The 18,727-nt window shown below is 39.8% G+C and overlaps 1 pseudogene; it reads left to right on the forward strand.

The window, feature by feature from the left end:
* The window catches only part of LOC140847826 (relaxin receptor 2-like), a 43,897-nt pseudogene that overhangs the window by 10,339 nt on the left and 14,831 nt on the right, over positions 1-18,727 (forward strand).

Below are 18,727 nucleotides of genomic sequence, written 5' to 3' on the forward strand. Positions count from 1 at the left end.
ATATACACATTAGTAATTACATATGATTACATACATAATGTATATATGTATTAAATACTGCATTGACAATATCTTATATACTTTATAATACCAGTTTATAATTACCACTTATTATAGACTTATTCACAAGTATATCATGTATAAATTTAGAAATGAAGAAGATTAGAAACAGACAGAACTGGAAGTCCTAATATTCTCTCCCTGATGCCTTACACATGTCCCATGTGGCCGTCACTGCTGTACACAGTGGGCAGCCCCCCAAGTCGTGTGCTTATTTTCTTTCAATGAGGAGGAGAAGCACAGGATAAGAAATATATGTGAAAATGATCCCTCCACCAGAATTGTAGAGAATGGGTTAGGATGGTGGTTTTCTCCCTGGGACAATTTTGCCCCTAGAGAACATCTATTTATCGGTAAATAGAAGTCTGCAACCTCAAGGTTTTAATCTAATAACCACTATTTTCAATGCAAATATATGTTAAAGTAAACATTTTGAACTTATCTTTAGGAAGCTGAGCTACCTAGCATAAACCTATAAACAACATTGACTATTTCCCAAAACTTTGTATGCTAAAATGCATCTTTTGAATTGAGCAGGCATTCAAAATAAGTGTGTTGAATTTACTAAAATTCAGTGAAGTTAATTTTTAAAATAAAGTTTAAAAGTGATCTAGAAGAAGCAGAGCAACTTGAGAGAACTTATAATCAGATTTCAACAAATTTTAAAAGTTAAAATTTGAAAATAATTCTCATTTTTCTTAGTGCCATCAAAACAAATACCCATAGAATCAGAGACAAAATCAAATGCTCCATTAGTATAGCCCGGTCATTCTCTCTGCCGAACACACACACATACACACAAACACAAACACATCCACACAAAGTGACTGCCCCATGGAGTGACTTGGCCTGGTTTCTCCACAGATTCTTCACACCTTTATATGCCATTATTTCCATAATTATGTAAGTTTCTTCAGAGTAAATTCTGAAACCTTCTTCTTTCTTCTGAATGCTTCATATAGCTGGATCTAAGTTTTTCTCAACTTTACAGCTTCTCAACAACTTGTACGACCTACTTTAACTTCCTAGCCAGGAAAAACAAGAACCAAAATGACAGGGTATCTGACTTTTTATTTTAATAAGGTGCAATGGTGTCTATTATAAAAACCTGCAACTTCTCACAGCTCTAAGAGGTTTGAAAATGGGAAAAGAACTGAACTGAATTTAAATTAACAGTATTTATTGAGCAAGCTCTTTGTGCCATTCAATTAAATCAAATTGCCTCAATTATACCCATTCAAGTTTAAAGATTATACCACAGAGATACATGCAATTATAGTAACATTTTTCATTGAGGAAAACTTAATATTACTTTACTAGATACTTTTCTGATATTTAAATTTTTCTGTGGCTTCTTTCTAATCACTTATTATATGCCTATGAAGTGACCCCTGGAAGCTAGAACTGAGATGAACACCACATCAGTCTATATTTGACTAGGAAAGGATTCTGACTTGTTTTTATCACAGGGCTGAGTTAGTCCTTTTAACAAGACATAAATGTCATATACATTCAATGCAAAGAGAACAACATCAGTTCTTAGAGACAAAGTCATAATTAAAGCAAAGTATTTTTGCCCTAGTGAAATCTCACTCTTTTTGCCCCTAGTTCTAGACCAGTTTCCACAGCACTGTGACTGCAAAGAAACTGAGCTGGAATGCATGGATGCTGGCTTAAAGTTCGTGCCCCTGACTTCCAGCAATGCCACATTACTGTGAGTAGATGTCAAATCCTCATGCTATTTGCCCCTAAAGTCATATGAAAGCCATGTAACCTGATCCAATGTGTCTTTGTTCTGTTTTATGCTACTTGTATATTGGCAAAATAACAGCACCTGCTTTTAAGACCACCAGCCATCAGAGAATTCCAGTCCTTCTCCAGGGAAAAAAACATATTCAACACTCTATGTTGAATTAGCCAGGTTATGCTTTAGTTCACAGATGTCCGGAGTTCTTATTTTTAATTGCTTTCTGATGTATGTATTATTAGGAAAATGCCAGATCTGTACAACTAAAAAGAAAACTCAAAAAGGAAGAATACTCACATAGTTGATCTCATTTTTAATGGTGGCCAAGACTGCAGAGATATAAGAGCTATGAAACTAGCTATGTCATCATCCTGTGAGTTTTTCTGTGCTGTGAAAAAAACCTTTTGAGAGCCTCAGGAATTTCAGTCATGTCATAATTTGGGCATGCGTGAGTTGGTTAGGATTTGTGGACTTTTTGGTTTTGTTAAGTAGAGTAAAAAAGTTAAATCACTGTAGACATTCCAGACTATTAACTAGCTGACTAGACTTGTCAAATGTTTGCAAACTGCTTTAATTGTACTTCCTAAGCTTTTTCTTCTGCCATGATAAAGTTTTAAGTTACTTTTTTTTTTTCAAGTGTGTGTTAAGTAGCTTGGAACATTACCAGATATTTTCTTCTCAAGCACAGTTTCTAAGGAAGAGTTTGGTTGGTCATAACAACCATAATGTAGTCTGATTTACATGTTATTTTAGGTCTCTTAAGAAAAAAAATTCAGTCTTCCAGATAAAGTTTAATCAAATACACAGAACTTAAAAAGATGTAAGTAGCTATTAATAGTGTTTTTTAGGGGGAAATCCTTGTGATGTTTTGTTTAAGATATTTTTGATCCTAAAGTAAAATGAAATACAATGTTGATTACCTTTATCATTAAATTAATTTTTCTAAATATAGTGAAGATTAGAAAAGAAAGCATTGAAAAGTAGTACCTTTACATTTCATAACATAGCTGAGCTAATTTTGATTTAAACTACTTTTATAGAGTTAAGAGTTGAGAACAGGCATTTTAATAAGAAAACACATAGTTAAATGATTTTCTCCAAGATATTTGGAAAATGACATTGCAGATTCAGAGACATTAGATGCACTTTTTAACTTCAATGAAAAATGTGAGCATAGGCAAGAATAATCAGATCATTTGAAACACATGACAGGCTACAGGCTGTCTCCCAATAGGAGCAAAAACACAATCTGAGTGAAATCAGGGATAAGAGTATATCGGAGGAAATAAAATGTTAATAAATTGGTTGCAGTCAGCAGTGAAAAAATGGTAATCAGTAATGAACAAAGTGTCAAAATGTTGCCAATATCATCCTAGAAAGCAAGCCAGGGTCAGAGGTATATGACCTAGAGACAGCCTCTATGGGGGGACAGGGATGGACTGCTAATTGTCACAATTTACATAACTGTCTCTTGATAGAGAGTCCTTGCTTTGATTGCCAGCTCACCAAACAACTTTATGATAACTACATTAACTTTCCAAATTACTCATACTAACATATTTGGGAAACATTCTTATTTGTGGAATAAGATAGTTCCCATTTGAGTAAAGAAAATGAGATTATTCAAACTTTTATGAGTTTGACTACTGTGCATCAGTCCCTCTATGCCCAGTCACTCTGGGTTAATGGAGAGATCAAGTTTCTATACTTGCCAAGATGGTCATTAGAGTAGACTTAAAAATTAGCCAAGTTACGCTGTAAGGCCCCTTGGCAGGGCCATCAGCTTATTTTATCCATCAACATTTGGCACAGAGGAAGAGTTTTTAGAAATGTGGAATATGTCAAAACCAGGAATGAAAAAAGTCTGATCCTTTGCTGATACTGGACAAACATGTTTGATTTCAGATCCCACCGACAGCTGCGTGCTGTTCATGAATCCAGGTCCAGAATCCCTAGTACAAGAAAGGGAGTCATTGATGTAGGTCCATTAGTGAGGTAGAATTTTATGTGAACATAGATAACCATGCCTGGGTTTGACTATAGCCTGTGTGAATTTCATCTGCAGTCAGGACCTTCTTCTCAATCCTGGAAATGTGGTCACACTGTCATTGTCACACAGGAGTAGCTGTGCATTAGCTCTGGGTTTCCAGATTCCTCTAGAGAACACACGGCTTTTAATCTTACTGGGAATTCTTAGGATCACCACATACTCATTCTGTGAATCAATATTGTCCTTGCACTGCCTCACTTACGCTCAAGGGAGGACAAAAAAGAGCACTAGCAGAAAAAAGGGACAAGATTCACAGTTTAGAGCACCTGTTGAAATTCTATTACCTGGAGTCATAGAAGTTTTATGAATCTCTAATTAAATCTTTTCATTATTCATGAGGTAATTAAAGTCTGCAATGGTTAAATGAGTTACCTAAGATCCAGAACTAGTTAGTGGAAAAGCTAGAATTAGAGCCTGTCTTCGGATGCCTAATGCAGCATTTATTTCACAATAACCAGAAACATAGAGATGGAAAGAAATTGTTCTAGCATCTAATTGAATCTTCTACCAACACATACTGCTCTTCAACACACAGACCACCCCCCACTTGTATACATGTTTTTCCTTCTAATTTGGGGAAAACCATCTTTTGGGGGGGCAGAAGGATCAATTGAGGATCAAGCAAAGGAGCATTAAAATTAGACTTCTCAGGCCAAGTGCTTTCCCAGACCTCTGACCCAAAGCCTTGTGCTACGTCTGTATTTATCTCTCATAGTATCTGCTATTCCACTCAATGGAAGAATATGGAATCACTAATTTTGCTAATTCAGGCCCCAGTTTTTCCTAGTTAAAAAGAGTAGGGATTAACCTTAACTGCCTGAATCAGCTGGAAACTTCTCCATATAAATATTTAATTCTGCTTTGAGGGAACTTAGGTACCACATCATAACCGGAGTATCATCCAGCAAGGGTTCTCCTGATGCAAGGTGCTATTTGATGCTTTCTAGGCAATTTGATTCTCCTAGAGCCTCAGAGAAAGAGACTAGGAGACTGTCATCAATGAATATTCACTAAGTGTCTATGCCATGCAAGGTGCAATGCCTTATATTCATATGTCACTTTTTAACGTTTACAAAGGGTTCCAAGATTTGGAATTCTTATCTGATCCTCAAAATTTGCAAGGTGAGGCAGAAATCATGAAGGTCCCTTTCAGGATGAGGAAACATACTCGGGAAAGAGAGGTTGTTTGCCCGGAGTCAGCCAGCTGATGAATAGCAGAGCTTGGCCTCAAAGCCAGACCTCCGATCATGATCCTTTGGAAGCTTATCCACACGGTCCAGTCTCAGAATATTGTTAACCATCAAGGAAAATGTCCAGGAGCCAAACTCTGCTTTGAGAATGACTCAAGTTCTTCACAAGTGTTACTAGAAGCTTGTAGAGCCAATCATAAGCTTGGCAACCCTTCCTTACGGCCGCTCCACTCACGCCTCCCAGCAGCTCCTGCCACTCTTCTCCAACCCCTGGGCTCAGCCCAGCCCTGGTATCTCCTGTCCTTAAACACTACCTTTTCTTCCAAATTCTGCATTACAACAGCTCAAGTAACCAAGGTAGCAAAACTCCACCTACTCACTATCCTCCCAGCACTTTGTCATCTGAAAATAAGATGACCCATCTTTACCCAAGATCTGGTGTAAAATACCAGAGAGGATGTGGCCAAGTCACCTTTCCAGAGCCTGTTATCATCATCCTTCAGACAATAAGTATTGTCTTCTGTTTCATCCATAAACACATCATGAAAACACATGATCAGTGTCTAGTTGACATTATACTGAGCATTTCTGTCGATCAGTCTTTCAGAGAAGAAGGTCAGGAGGATCTGACATGCCCTGTTCTCTCCCTCTTTGAGGTGCTCACAGAGCAGTGTCCTATGAGCCTGCTCTATGATCTCTCCTTAAACAAATGTCAAGCTCATCCAGCCGGAGCTTGTGAAATCTACTTTTTCCATTTTTGAAAAATGAAAACTATGCTTTCCATCTTTAATTTTCCAGCTGATCTTCTCCTTTCAAGATTCCTCAGTAATTGGTCATGATTCTGTGTTTTCATTTTTGGTGTTTCTCAATTTCTAGGAGAAACTGCCCAAGCCAGAGGGCTTTAACTCATTTTGATGAATGTACTCTACCATCTGGGCTTGAACTGCAACGACCCTGTATTCTCTCTATTCATTGCCATCCTGAGATTATCTCTTGGACTGAGATGACAGGAATAATGTAGGAGTTGAGCATTTATATTTATATATTATTTCATCATATTATAAAACAGTTTCCATACACTAGGCTTGGTCATTTCCTTAACATTTTCTTATTTATAAAGTATAACTAGAAATATATTTCCATTTCCCACAGTATTCTTTACTCTCTTGATTTTGAACATGACTTAGATCATTATTTGGACTACGATTCCATTTTTATGAACCCTTCCCATTAAACCTTGAATTTTGAAGAACCACCCCCACTGACCACCTCCTTCTGAGTTGGATGGTCCTAGTTTTCTCCCAGTACCATGTACCACCACCCCTCAATGTTGCATATGTCAAACACACATGAGGATCAATGATTATTTGTTGAAGGAATGATGTGTACAACTAACCCACAGGACTAAAGCAAAAGTGGGGAGCATCTTCAGCAGGGAGAATGAAAAACATAATCAGAAACCCTCAAAGGATATTGTGACAAGAGAGAAAAGGGCAGTTTTATAAGAGAAAAGGGTTCCCATAGGAAACAATGAAACATATGCTGGAGAAATCATTGAATCATAATTGTAGGACCTTTAAATTCCTGGCTAAAGAATTTCAGTTTTATTCTGTTTGACCAAGGAAAAGGCCTACCCAAAGGTGTGGTTTAGATTGTATTGAACCAATAAACTTAATATTCATTTTTAAGTTGTATTGGGATAGATCCTAGGAGGTCACCAAATTTAATATTTAATGCTAAGTAACTCTCTGGTCTGGAATGCTGTAAATATTCACAGTGGAATAGAGGCCATTTAGGCGTCCAGAAAAACAAATTCCTAAATCAAAATGAAATTCTAGTTGCCAGATGGGTAACTCTTGCTCAACTTATCTGAATGCTTTTACTACTGATCAGCTTATTCATTTTAATAATCTTTTACTATATCTAGCCTTTCTAACATTGCATGGAGGGGAGCAATTTCAGATGACCTTTCAGAGAAATAAAATATAATTCAGGAGATTGACTATAATAGTTTATCACTGCTACCATGGAAACCAACAGCAATTTTCCTCCTCATTGTAATATAAACCTTACATAAACCAGGAATTCCTTCTCAAACTGGGTTCTTATTCAATGCAATTATTGGCAGCAAAATGTAATTCAAGTCTGCCTGACTCATGAATGCAAAATGTTGGATTAAAAAATAGCCTATAAACACACATGTCATTACAGCATTTATTTGCTCTAGTTTCAGGTACATAAATTCCTGGCATTTCTGCTTGAAAATCCCTGACAGCTGAAACAGCAGGAATTCATGAACTAGTAAGTTATTCTTAGAAAAGCCATTTCATGTAAAGTATATTAAATGGGCTCCTATCTCAGCTCTGTATAAAAAGAGGACACCATTGCCAAATTGTCATGTTTCCGAATTTCCCCTTATATTCACCTAGCTACTATTCCACAAAGAAGAAAGCAGGTGCTAGGGGATCAAGTGAAAATGCAGCAGCCTAAGTCTGAGACAAGATATCTGGGACTCCAGTTCTCAACAGGGTGCCAGCAAGCTGACTAAATAGAAGACTGGAGGCTTTATTATTGTAGGCATTGGAATCTTAACTCACGGTCAGGAAGGCAGTTAGGCTGTACATGTCAGATGAGTCATGCAGATCAAATGCACAAGGTCAAATTCAGAACTCACGATTACATGCATCCCTTCAGTACTGACAACATGTGGGTAAAATGTGCATGGTGCTTTTGAATTACTTACCCTGAATAAAATGTAAACAGCACTAGATAGGTAGTACATTTTATATTTAGGAGGAACTTCAATATACCTTTCTTATAATATATGCTTTTCCCTTTTTCACATGGTGTTGTAACATAATTTATCATATTAACTTTCATTACATCACTGCAAGGGCTTTGAAAATGCTGAAACGGATACTGATCTATATGGGTTTATTTTATTCATAGTAGAACTTTAAACCAAAGGCAGAATTTATGTTGCAATGGGAAGCGTCTTCTCACAGACACCGTCCAGAGACTGTGGGTTTGGAATGAATGGCACAAGGTCTTCTGGGATTCCGGTCTACTTTGTAGGAGAGAAATTGATGCTTTCTGAACTGCTATGGATGTATTGCAGGTGCTCTGTAGTACCGATCTTTCCACGTGGCAGTACACAGATAAAATGACAATATTTGTTCAACATTTAGGGTAAAAAAAATGGGTTTGCTGGTAACTGGAGCCTCGTCTCCTCTTTACCTAGCTGTCTATGGGGCTGAGGGCTTCAATATCCTGGCATACCTGGTACAACATTCATGACTCAAAGGCTGGGAAGTTTTGCTAGGAAATAATTGTGGCATAACAAAATTCACAGGTGGCTGAATGAGCATATGTTTCAGCATAGATTTGCAGTGAAGTAACGTAACAAGTAAATGTTACATATTATATATAGCAAGAGCCAAACCAAATAAAAAAAGAGAAAGGAAAGTCATTCAAAGGACTATGTGCCATTAGTTACTATTATTAGTGATATTATTTCCTGTCCTGAAAGGTCTTTAGAAAATATGAATTCAGGGCTAACCTCCCATTGTATAATGAGCACAGGAAATGGAAATTATTTACTTAGATTGCTTCCAACAGTGCTATTATTGAATCAATACTATATTGCTAAATTGCTTCAGAGGTTAAACAAGGCATGACCCTGTGTATACTAGCCCCAGTTCAACTACTGATGCTACTTGGGACCTCGCCAGCTGGCTTTGTGCTTCTCACTCTGTATCTCAAAATAGAAATGATTAAGACTTGCCCTCTCCCTTTTGGGGAGTTAATGAGGAGTTCAGGGTGGAACTCTGAGCAGAGAGAGCAAGACAGCTCAGCAGTGAGAGGCTGGCCAGTCTCACGTGGTGTGAGACTCCAGCAAGTCAGAACAAGAAGGCCCCCAGACTTCCGGTTTGTGGCAACAGGACTAGTTCCCTCCACCAACACATCGCACTGGAGTTCCATGGTCCAAATCATGCATGCCTGAGTCTCACTGGAGGGATGGTAGGGGGACAGCATGCATTGGCTGGGTTCAACATGAGAATAGGGTTTGGGAGTTTATAAACCAGTTTCACAAATTGTCTTTAGGTAAAGAAAGTGGAGAGCCCACCCAACAGCCTACTAAGTACAAAAACCGTAATCACATGGCATTTGTCTTATTCCTACCAGATTCCTGCAGCATAACTGTATTAGACACGTATCCAGGAAAGCATATTTTGGATTACATAATCTGCAAATATTGTGAGTAACTTCTTTACAGTTATATTATGAGTACAATTTTCAGTATAGATTAAAGGGTAGAATGGTATATTTAAAAGGGATGATTTGACTATAAAGAAACAGGAGGAACAGGTTATCACAAAGTACTTAGATTAGTTATTACCCTGAAGGAATTATTAAAAGATTCCTAGTTTTACCATAAGGTGGATGCAAAGGTTCTCCTTAACCTTATCTTCTCAAGTGAGGCTTATTTCCACAATTCTTGAGCATTTTATTTTTTCTAACCCTTGCTAACTTACCTATGTACTTTCTTAAAATGCTAGACTTTTAAGGATATGACCCAAAAGGACAAAAGCAAAAATCGCCCCACATATTTATTACAGTCATACTCTAACATACTGTAATATTCCACACACTATTCTGAGGCACTTTCCAGGACTGGCCCTGGGATTGCAAACACTAGGCTTGGGGACATCTGTATTTCTTGGTTGTGTTTTGATTTTTCCTCTTCTGCTCAGCCGGCAGAGTGCTTTCAGAAACAGATGTCCATACTTCATAATCATCATGAGAAGCTCATATTCTAATTATATGTGAATGACAGACAGTATAGACTTTGCCTAATTAACTCACCCATGCTGTTTGTAGGTATCTCAGCCACAACTGCATTACAGCTCTCAGACCTGGAGTATTCAAAGACTTGCATCAGCTCACTTGGCTGTAAGTATGCTAGCTCTTTCTTCCTCCACAAAGGATCCTGGTCTTAATTCCATTTGTGTATCTTGTTTTTCTGATTGTCATACAATCTGGAGCACTTTACCCAAGCAATTCAGATAATGGCATGCCGAATGAAAGTTGTGTGTGAGGAAACTGGCACCATGCTTTTCCAGGGGGCCTTCTGAGCCCAGCAGTAAGCTTGCTTGGCCCATCCATCTGGTGTTTACCCACAGCAGGTTTTCTCAATCTCAACTCTATTGGTATTTGGGGCCAGATAATTCTTTGACTGGAGTGTGGGGAAAATATGTCCTGTGTATTTTAGGGTGGTCAGCAGCATCTGTGGTCTCTCTACCCCACCAGATGCCAGCAGCTCTCGCTTCCAGAGTTGTGACAACCCACAGTATCTCCAGACATTTCCAATGCCCCTGGGGGAATGCCATCTGTTGAGAACCACTCACCAGAAAAGTAAGCCAGTTCAGGACTTTTGTGATTTCCAGAGCATTCATAGAAAAGTCTGAAAATATGATAGCTCCTGGCGTTTCACCACTTTCCAGCCTGAGCCTGCAGCTCCAGCCTAGATACCTGTTTGTTTCCATCAGTTGCAGGGCTCTCTGTATTTGCCCAGTTTCCATAGGTTGGCCTGGTCTAGGGGGCAAAGCCAGGACATCAGCTTCATGCAGATCCTTGGATATGCCCTGGCCCCGTGCTTAATGTTCCAGGCAATGCTCTTAGTCTTCTTAGACCTCTTTTTTCTCATCTGTAAACTGTAGTCCTAATTCCTTTTGAAGAGTCCTGTTGTGAGGATTAAATCACAATGCACATATGAAGTGCCACATGCAGAGCCCCTGGCATATAGTAGGTGCTCATGTTAACTCCCTCTCTAAATCCTACATCAGGAATTCTGAGAGGAAGATGAAATGGTACCTAGCTTCAAAGGGAAAGGGAAGGAAGGCAAATTTCCCCTTCATCTAATATTTTCTAGGAAAACACCATATATAGTTAAAAACCAGTGATTTGAATATTTAAATATTTTCAGTCTTTCATCTTCAAAGGCCTTCATGAGTTTGTACAGACCTTACAATCACATGAACGTCATGAGACCGCTGAACCATTCGTGATTTCCTGAGCCTTTGTCCATTCATTCTTCATTTGGTCAGTCAGTAGGTCTAAGCATTTATGGAGCCCGTACTCAGTCAGTCAATCAGTGCAGCTTGTGCCAGACCCAAGTATCCAGAGGTGAAGGGTATGACCTGGGTCTTTAAGTCCAGTGGGAGGTGGAAGCAGGAAGAGGAAGCAAGCAGCATAGACCTGACAAGTGCTGGCATGGGGCTTGTAGGGATTTGGAGCAAAGGACAGCTCCAACCATGGGGAGCCGGAAACGCTCTTGAGGGAGAGAAGGGTGCCGAGTGTGGAAGGGCAGCAAGATCAAGGGCAGGTGTTGGGGGAAGCAGGATCGTCATAGGCCTTTTATGTTTTTCTGCTTTCATTCCACAAATGTCTCTGATGCTGGACGTGTTTGTGATGTGTTTTGTCAGAATTCTAGACGACAATCCAATTGCCAGAATTTCACAGCGGTTGTTTACAGGATTGAAGTCCTTATTTTTCCTGTAAGTATTCCTCTACATTTCGATACATCTGTCTATAAATTGCAAGGACACCAAACACTAGCTTACGCACAGGGCTTTAACAAAATCAAATTAAAATTTGTATTACTCAAAACCTTTCCTGTCTTTCCAGCCACAATATTACTGTTGCTACTTCCTGGCCGTATCTCCAGGTATATTTTGAGTCTACCAGTTGATTTCTTTTTTAATTTCCTTTAGTCCTCAGGCATGTTTTTATCTGCAGTTTTTGACCAAAGATACTATTCATGTTTATCTCCTGACTACATATAAGTCTGTTAGAATCTCCCAGGGGGTCAGCTCCAACTACATTTTTAACAGAGTAAAATGTGCCTGTGCCCAGCAAGAGTCACTGAAAATCCTAAAATCTTCATCCTACAGAGCTTTTCTCATAATTACATTTTCCGTGCTTATTAATACACTGGAATGATTTATCAGCAGGGTTTTATTATGTTCCTTTACAGTTGATCATATAGCTCATTATTTTTCCATTTGTCAAAAGGAGCCACAATATCATAAATTAATCATGCCGCTTAACATGCTGATGAGCTGTTTTCTCTCCCCAAATGCCTCCTATTCTCACTTCTTAGATTTAATGCAGTTTCCAATGCAGCACTTTAATATTAGAAATGATTAGTGTTTCCCTTAAAAAGAAACTTTGGATGTACGATGCTGGAAATGATTGTAAATTTGAAATTCACAAGGAAAATTACCATGGACTTCAAAGTTATTACCCAATATATACTTTTGATTCATTTCATAAAATTAAAGTGCATATTTATTCCTAGGTTGTAGATTGTACTTTTCCATTTGTGGTTTCTGTGACGTCTGCTCCCTTACCGACACCATATCCATGTCTAGAGGCCATTCTGAAGAGGCAGTTACATTTATATTCTTCATCCTACTTTATCGATTTTAGCATGCACATTTTCAATTTGTGGAAACAGTAAAAATGCTGTTTGCAAAGTGGCAGGTCACTGTGTTTCTAATGTCTTATTTGTGTTCAGGTCTATGGTTAATAACCACTTGGAAGCCCTTCCCAAGGAGATGTGCACCCAAATGCCTCACCTCAACTGGATGTGAGTATGCATTTAGGGGTTAATTTGCTATTTGACTGGATTAAGGAAAGTAATCCTGAAGTTAATTCATGATTACCGAAAAAGCCCATCCATGATCTTCTTTCCAAACCCCAAATCCCATTGTTACTTCCTGGTTTAAATCTTTGGAGAATTCCCACGGCTGTCAGGGTAAAGTTCAAACTTCCCCCGAAGCACTCAGGACCTCTCATTTTCTATCCCTCCCCCCATCTAGTCTCTTTCCCTGCCCCCCTCATGTGCCACCAATCCACAGCTCCTCTGATCAATTTCCTGAGCACATACTGTTCCTTCACCTTGGACAGTCTTACTCAGTTATTCCTTTGATTAACTCCAACATTTCCTTCAAAAGTCCACTTAAGCATCACTCCAGGAAGCCACCCCGGACATACCAACCAATTTCCGTGGCTGCCTCCATGTTCCCGTTACACCATGAACAGACTTCCAGCAAGCCACCCATTGTCTACACCACACCCCTATCTCACAGTACTATCAGCATAGAATCGTTCATTTACTTGTTTTCCCTGTAGGGTTCTGTAAATTCTGAGGGCAGAAACCTATCTTGTGATTTTATATCCTGATATTGACACCATGATCAACACATAATAAGTGCTCAACAAATCCTTATTAAATGAATGTGCTAAACCATTTCTATTCCTTGTTAGCTTTTAACCAATACGTCATTAAAGCATTTATGTAAGTCTCGCTTATGTAAAGTTTCCCCACCACTACCTGCCGTTCCCTGTCATATTCACCTTCTCAGTCTCCTGAGACAGGCAATACTGTCACAGCCAGTGACTCCCTGCCCTGTGACATGTGACTGTACTGTCCCCTCCGCTCATTGCGAAATCAGGGTACCTATAAGATGATACCTTGTATTTATTTACTGATTATTTTTTGTATTTATTTATACACCTGCCACCAAAAGGCTTTTAAGTCAATAGAGGTCTACTGTGAGTATGTCACTCTCTTAACACTTGTGGGACATAAAAACATTTTTCCCATTTAACGAGATTCAGACTTTTAAGAGGCTACAGTGCTTATTATTTTAATCCATATTTTGACAGTGAAAAAAATATTGAGCTCCTACAAGACCTCCTAAATGGCTTTAAAATAGGGTTTCAAGGGAAATGACAAATGGATTGGTGGTTTCAGTATGAACTTGAGTAAGGTTCAAAGGCAGCAAAATAGCTACTATCATATGTAAGGAAGACTGTCCAAGACTAACTATAAATACAAGTTGGCAGAAAAGTCAACACTCTCGTTCTGAGGCCCTGCAGGAAGCAGCAATGCAGCAGTGTAGCCGAGGGCATTCCCGGGGTACGTGTGCCGCCCCTGTTTTAAGGAGCCATCGGCACAGTGTCATCTCTCCACCAGGGCTTCTCCAGCATCAGCGTGCATCGCAAATAAGGCGAGCACTTGTTAGCATAGACGGTTGGACCTCAGTCCTATGTTTTAAGATCCAGGGTCTGCGGTGGAGCCCAGAATCTTCATTTCTAATAAGTTTCCAGGGAACAGAGGCCCCCCACAGCCACCCTGGGAGCAGCACTGCGCTCAGCAACAGCGTCCCTGGCCCCCCACAGAGAGAGCCCTGGCTTTCCACCTCGCAGGATGGGACACGCATCCTGACTCTGCAATTCAGTATTTGGAAGGCACTTTGGCCTGAATTTCCCCTTCAGCAAAATAGAGACAAAAATATCCTCCTGATGTTGGGGGGAAATGAGGGAGGTAACGGTCTATGATGCCATGGTCAGTGTTTACATTCAGACAGACCTGGATAACGAGGTCAGTCCCACTGCTTATCAGCTATGTGACAGGAAGGAAAGTGCACTTCCAAGCCTCAAATTCCTCTTATGTTAAAAGGGGGGTAATGATACCAGCTTAGGGGGAGTGCTGTGTTAGGCCCTCAGAACAGCACCTGGTACCATCAAAGCCCAATACATTATAGTTACTGCTATTATTGTGGCGATATTATAGTAATTAATAGCATGGTATTCAGCACAGAGAAACGCTCAGTAAAATGATCGGCTGTTCTTTTCCTCAATTTTATTAAGTTCTAATATTAATCGGAAGGGAAAAGGAGGCATAATGTGCATTAAACCAGCCCCACAATAATTAGGAGACAGACATAAACCTTGGAATGAATTAAAAATAAAGCTCAGAGCTGTTATATCAACAAAGGTGCCTCTAGATATATGATTTGTGCAAAAACATTAAAAATGTTTTTCCTCCACACTTTCTAGGGATTTGGAAGGCAATGGAATAAAATACCTTACGAATTCCACCTTTCTGTCATGCAGTTCACTCACTGTGCTGTAAGTACACAATGGAATTCAGCAAATGAGGGGAAGACCAAGGGATTTGGAAATCACATGAAAATATTGACAAGGAATTTTAAAGTTGTGTTCTGTGTTCAGCCTTGGTCTGACACTGCAGTATTAGAAAATGAATACATGGGTTTTGATCCTGATGGTGGGGCTGAGCCTTATGCTCAATCGCCCACCATTTAAGTCTCCAGCGGCTCTCCTTTTATCTGAGGGCAATCATCATTTCTGTGCATCCTCTCCGATGAACTGGTACCCAGCCCATCATCACCAAGGAAATGGGATAATGTGTGTGAAAGTGGTTAGCTAATCGACAATTAGTTGTCACTGCCAATCACACTGATTACTTGATGTCTCTCTCTCTCTCTTTCTAAAGAAGAAAGCCATAATTTTATTCTAAAAGGAAGACTGTCTAATGTACTCTGATTGGCCAAAGGTTCTGATTGGTGATTCTGATTACTGATTATGTTTCTGTGGAGTCAGGAAGGCGGAAAGATCAGTTAACGGGCAACTTTTGCACTGGTAAGCTTAGAAAGTGAAGAATTTTGCCTTTGTTTTAGCCTTAGTTGTCCACATGTAGTAAGCACTTGGTAGTTTGTTGGCTGGGTGGATGGCTGGAAAAGAAAAATAAGAGTATATCCATTCCTAGTGGTTTAACCCCTCTTCTCCAACAAAGGAAGAGATAAGGCTACTTCCAGGGTGTGTATTTATTAATGAGATTTCAGATTAGCATATTTAATGAGGAAAGAAGCTATCCCCACTTAGGAGATGCAGAATTTATTTTTTTTTCTCATGGATAACGAGAAAGAACACTGAAACCAAACAAATTACATTGACAGCTTCTATTTTTTTTGATAGCTCCATGTAGCTTTTGCATCACTTTCATACTCATCATCTTATGTGTTAACACCTCTGTAAGGCAGTTAGCTGCTGACCCCGTCCTTTTGCTGTTATGCTTGGAGGAGTACATTTCTAGACAAAGGAAATGTAAAAACACCATCCCCCCACCACATTTAAAATTTGTCTGTGGCCCCAGAAACTGCTATGAGGTTGGTTCGAGCATTGCTTTTCCTCATCTTCTCCTAAGGAACATTCCTTATGCAAGGATTGTCTCACAGCCTCTCTGAAAACTATTAACAATGTCCAGACTTGACATTACACCTGGGAATATTAGGAAAGAAACACTTTCTAAGGTAACGAGAATCCAAACAAGGTGCCACTTTATAGACCACACCCAGCACCCCCAATTAGTTATGGCAGCAGTTCCTGGACATCCGGGTATCCTCTGTGAGAAACTCCTGCCTGCGCTCGACCACAGAACATGCCTCACTTCAGGACTTCAAAGGAGGCTCATTAAGTTACACCCAGATCAATGGCAGCTCCCAGTGAGAGCGGGCGGTTACGCCAGACGCAAATACCAGGGCTGACTCTCACCGTGTCTTGCAGGTTTCTGCCTAGAAATCAAATTGATTTTGTTCCAGAGACGACATTTGCCTCATTAAAAAATTTAGGAGAACTGTAAGTAGCACTGTCTACCAGAAGAATCTGATTGCTTCTTCTTAGATTATAAACTTAAATGACTAAGTGAGACTGCCTTTCCACTACCAGCAATCAAAATCCTGCAGAATACCGGATATTCAAAATCAATTAAGAAAACCAACATTATCCTAACACCAAAAGCAAATGGAAATTGGACAGTGGGCTTAATATGGATTTAACCTACTCAAATTTCCCTATTTTCTTTGGGTTATTTCATATATGTGTGTGTGTGTGTGTGTGTGTGTGTGTGTGTGTGTGTGTGTGTGTGTGTGTTTGGGATAAATGAGTTTTCCATAGCTCCTTAAACTCAGGGATCATCATGTCTAATGGCTGGAATATAGTTAATTCTCACTAAATGTTTGCTGAATGAATAAGTGACTGACTGACATAATATGAATTATAATGGAACAAAGGAATGAAGACACTTATTGCCTCTAGGGTACATGAAAAAAATACAAATATCCAGCATGAAGAGTAGTAGTAGGTTCACTGAAAAATATTCAGAGAGCTTGTGTAATTTTTTTCTGTCCAAATATATGTTTGTAGATCTGAGCCTTGTAAAAAGCATCTGGCTTGCTATTAATTCATTGCTACTAATGCAATTATCGTATCACTGGAAGTTAAAATTAAGTCTGTTACATTACAAATCATAGCAATTAAGGTAGAGAAATCATTCTCTTGATCTAAATCCTAAAAATGGAAAATAATTTCTAAATTAATCTCTCCCCCATTCTGTATGCCTTGTACTGACATCCAGAAAGGGCTGGGGAAAAAAATAACTTGGTAAGAGAATTTGAAAAGTAATTCTCAAATAATTACGATAACTCAATCTAATAAGTAAGTATCATAAGTCAAACCCACAAATATTTAGGAGTACTTACTTTGTGCAAGACCGTGTATTAGAACTGAAAATGTTATCATGCGATGGCAAAAAATTACAGACAGCTCCCTCAGAAGAGCTCACTCATTCCTCACAGGGACACTTGAATTCGGGTTACACGAGTGGAGGGAATTCAAGACACCCCTCCCAGAGAGCAATAAGCACACTTAGGTGAGGCCACTAAAGTCTGTTCCCCATGAAAGACTGTCCTTGATTTTCAACTTGACTTTTCAATAGACACTTCAACGTGTTCTAGGTGCACAAGATCACCGTCCTCTTGCTCTGCTGGCACGCTCTCTCCACCTGCATACCTGTGGCTTTCCTTCTGCACACGACCCAGGTGTGCTCCTCACATCTGGAGCATCAGATCAGAATTCCCAGGATGTCTCCACTGGGATGTCAAAGCAGCACCTCAGAAGTAATTTGTACATGACCCTTACCCCACTGCCAGCTTCTTCCCCCGGACTTGCTGTCCTAGTGCTATCAGCATCCTTCCTAGCAGCCGGCTGGAAGGCGGCTCCGTCTCCCTCTGCCCATCTCTACTCCTCATACCCTAGCTGACCGCAAGCCCTACCTGTGCCCCGTTGAAGGCCCAGCAGGTCCCCCCTGGGACAGGGCCAGAGACTCCGGCCTGGTCTCTCTCCTTTGCCTCTATGACTTTTCAGGCTTCTGAACGAATCATCATCCCACAGTCAGAACATGGGACATATGCCACCGCGTGCTGTTTAATGTCCTCGATCCTTGGTGCCTGCTGTTGAGCAAAGTCTTTTGACGCAGTTCTTGAATGTTAATGTTCAGAAGAACCACACGGGGATATGGCCTTTACATTGCAGATTACCAGGCTCCCTCCCAGAGATTCCCGCCTAATGCTTCTGGAGTGGACACCGTGAATATGCTCTTTGCCAGCACCCTCCCTGATCCTGACGCCTGGACATACTATGGGAAACCCTGCTTCAGAATGTACCCTTGGCCTTCCCATTTTGTCTCCATATCTTCCCATACATTTCCCCCTCTACCCACGTTGGACCATTTGCTGACTCCTGCAGATGTCCTGAATTACCAATGTCTGTTTCTCTGACCCTGCTTAACCCTCACCTGAACGATCCTCTTCTTTTATTCCACCCATAAAAATCACCAAGCTTTGACCAAACACTTCCTAATTTCCCAGGCCCACTTTGACGACTTCTTCCTTGATGTTTATCTGTACTTCGGTAATAGCACTTGGTTCCATCCTAGCTTTATAGTCTAGTTGCTTACCCTAGTTGTAAGCT

The sequence above is a fragment of the Manis javanica genome, chromosome 1 (genome assembly GCF_040802235.1).
Source record: "Manis javanica isolate MJ-LG chromosome 1, MJ_LKY, whole genome shotgun sequence".
NCBI lineage: Eukaryota > Metazoa > Chordata > Mammalia > Pholidota > Manidae > Manis > Manis javanica.